The following is a 3,193-nucleotide window of genomic DNA, read 5'->3' as shown; positions in this document are numbered from 1 at the left end:
TGGAGGTACAGACATGTTTTCCAGGTCAAGTATAGGACAGGGAAAAGATTAACCTTAGGGTTTCATAGTGTTTGGTTGAAAAAGCAAAGACTATAGCCAGATTTCCATTCTGACAAAAACAAACAAACAAAAAAAAAACAAGAAAAAAAAACAAAAACAAACAAACCAAAGAACCCAGACATGACACAGAAAGGACTCCAAAGCTTAGAAAGTTCATGGGTAGCAGTGCTGAATTATACTAACAGACAATAAAAGATGTGCTCATTGTTAATATTTACTGATTTAATTTAGTGTGAAACTTATGTTCTTGCTTGATTTGATTTCTTTCTTCTTCTAAAGAAGGTAACTCTACCCACTAATTGCATAATGTCTTGAAAAGTAACACTAGTCAGACAACATTCATTTTCACCATCACATATGCATCAGAAACTTTGCCTCACCTCTCCATACTCCTTCTGCAGAGCTGCCAGATCTTCTCTGGCCTCTGACCACTCCTCTTCTTCCATGCCTTCTCTGATATAGCATTGTAGAAATGCTCTCTTGGCACACATGATGTCAAATTTGTGTTCCAGGTGGGTCCAGGGCTCTACAGCTGCCGTGGTGTTGTTCAGCATGCAGACAGTCTGCTGTACCTTCACCAGTTCCCCTGGCATCATCATCAGTGGTTGATTATTGAAGTCTACCTTGAAACCACTTAGACAACAATCTGCAAGCTGAACAGAGTTCCTTGACTTCATGGCTACAGTTGCTGCATTCACATTTTTAGGGACCAAATCTTCTCTGTAGAGTAGGCAGCAGGCCATGTACTTCCTCAGTCAAGGATCACACTTGACCAGGTGGTTGGCAAACTCAAAGCAAGTAGTAGTGACATCTGACATGGAAAAGTCCTTGTGGCAGACATTGTCAGCAGAAATGATGAGATCATGGGGAAATGTATTATCTGGTAGGGTACTAGGTTGGTCTACAAGTTAATTAGATCTATATTCAAGGGCCCTTCCAACTGGAGGGAAGCATTGATGAAAGATATTGTCTCACCTATCAACCTATTAATTATGGTGTAAGAGAGACAGCATATTCAGTTTATGATGACTTATGTCATAGAGGGCCTTGTTGTCCCCCATGAAGGTAAAGTCAGAGTGCTCTAATGTAAAGTGGGTGGTCAGGATGGAGTTGTAAGGTTCTACTATAGCAGTGGATATCCTGGGGGCTGGGTAGAGAGAAAACTCCAATTTAGTCTTTCTGCCATATTGTATCAAGAACTCTCAATTCAGAGAAATGTAAATCCTAATCCAGTGCCTCTTCCAAATCTTTGGAAAATCAAAAATCCCTTCAGTCCACCACACTATTCTGTCAGTTTTGAGATCCTCTCTTGCACAAGGTTGATGATCTCTGACCCCACAGAGTAGTGGCTCTGAGCGGAAGAATGAGTGGTATTTGTCTGCTTGAGTCCCATCTGTAACAGCTGGCTCTAGGTCAATGAAGAGTGCTCTGGGCACATGTTTCCCAGCTCTTGTCTCACAAAAGAAGGTATGGAAGAGGCATCCATATGCTCCATTTTAGCAATTTCCAACTGATCCTTTTTACTGTCAAGAACAAAACCATCTGCATGGTTCCCATGTTCTGGGAACACAATAGAGTTCCCAGCAAGCAAGCATCCCCCAATCTGGACACTGACTTGGCCCATGTGAATTGAAAAGCACTCCCTCATGCTGAGCTGAAGGGACTCCTTGGTAATGAGTCTGATTTTTTAATTTTTGATACAATGGTAAATGAGTTCGCTTTTTAAAACTTATTTTTCTAATAGTTTCTTATTGGTGATTTCTGAATATTAATTTTGTATCCAGCTACCTTATTAATTTATCAGTTCTAATAGCTTTTTTTGTGGAATGTTTGGCGTTCTATATCACCTACAAAAAACAATAGTTTTACTTCTTCCTTTCCAATTTGGATACCTTTTATTTCTTTTTTCCTTTCTGATTGCTGTGATTAGGACTTCCAAAACCATGTTGAATAAAAGTGGTGAAAGTGAACATACTTGTCATGTTCTGGATCTTAAGGAAATCCCTTTTAGCTTTTCTTCATTGAGTATGATGTTAGCTATGGGTTTGTCATATATGGACTTTATGATGTTGTGCTTCAATATCTGCCAATCAATTCATGTGATTACCACATAGACAAAATGAAGGATAAAAATCATATGATCATATCAATGGATGCAGAAAAGGCATTTGACAAAATCCAGCATTTATTTATGGTAAAAATTCTCATGGAAACAGAGGGATTATAACTCTCAGTCTAAATTAAACTCTCAGGTGCTTTGATGCACTGGGTGACTCTCTCCTGTCTTCACTTGGCTTCTGGAAACTACATTCTCAGTTTTCCTATTTCCCTTAGTTGCTTACTGGTTGAGCTCATTTTTTCACTGGAGTTCACCAAAGTTTAGTTCTTAGATCCCTTCTCTTCTCTAACAACACTCGCTCCCAAGGTCATATTGCCCAGTCTTGTGGCTTTAGATATTACCTGTATGTTAACAATGCTCAAATATCCTTCCCACTGAATTCAGGATTCCATTTACTGCTACTGGACATCCTCACTTGACCTGTTAATAGTTATCTCAAATATAACATATCCTAAGTTGAACTCTTGATATCCAGCTCTTCCAAACCTGATCTTCCTGCCCATTTCCTTATTTCATTTAATGTCAACTTATTTCAATTGCTTAAGAACCTAGGAGTCACCCCCAAGTGACTTTTCTCTTTTTCTCATATACATTTGATCCATCAATCAATACTTTCAAATGTATAAATAATCTTGTTATTCTCCTCCCACCACCATCAGCTCTTCTCCAGGTGGTCTCCATCTGTTTCCTGGATAAACAAAAGGCTGTACTTTTGATCTCTCTGATTTAGCAGTTGCCTCCCTCCTTACTTCGTTCAGAACACAGCAGCAAGGCCAGATTGGGTAGTGTCACCTGTATGCAAACTCTACAATGGCTTCCCTTGTAATGGCCAAAAGGCCCTGCATGGTTTGGCCTCCATTATATATTTTTTTAAGACCTAATTTCTTCTGCCTTTTCTGGGCCTCATTCATTAATCACACTGTACTCCTTGGTGTTCTTCATGCTCCATGTATGCTCCTAACACAAAGCTTGTATTCTTATTGTACCCTCTGTTTGAAACGCTCTTTCTCTAGT

General features: G+C 39.4%; 1 pseudogene; it reads right to left on the bottom strand.

The window, feature by feature from the left end:
* Positions 1–422: 422 nt before the first annotated feature.
* On the bottom strand, positions 423–1,708 carry LOC123805279 (annotated as a pseudogene).
* Between the last annotated feature and the right edge of the window lie 1,485 nt (positions 1,709–3,193).

This window comes from Phyllostomus hastatus, unplaced genomic scaffold (genome assembly GCF_019186645.2).
Source record: "Phyllostomus hastatus isolate PE091 unplaced genomic scaffold, TTU_PhHast_1.1 phas_scaffold_317, whole genome shotgun sequence".
Taxonomy (NCBI): Eukaryota; Metazoa; Chordata; class Mammalia; order Chiroptera; family Phyllostomidae; genus Phyllostomus; species Phyllostomus hastatus.
This window is presented reverse-complemented; position numbering and strand designations above follow the sequence as displayed.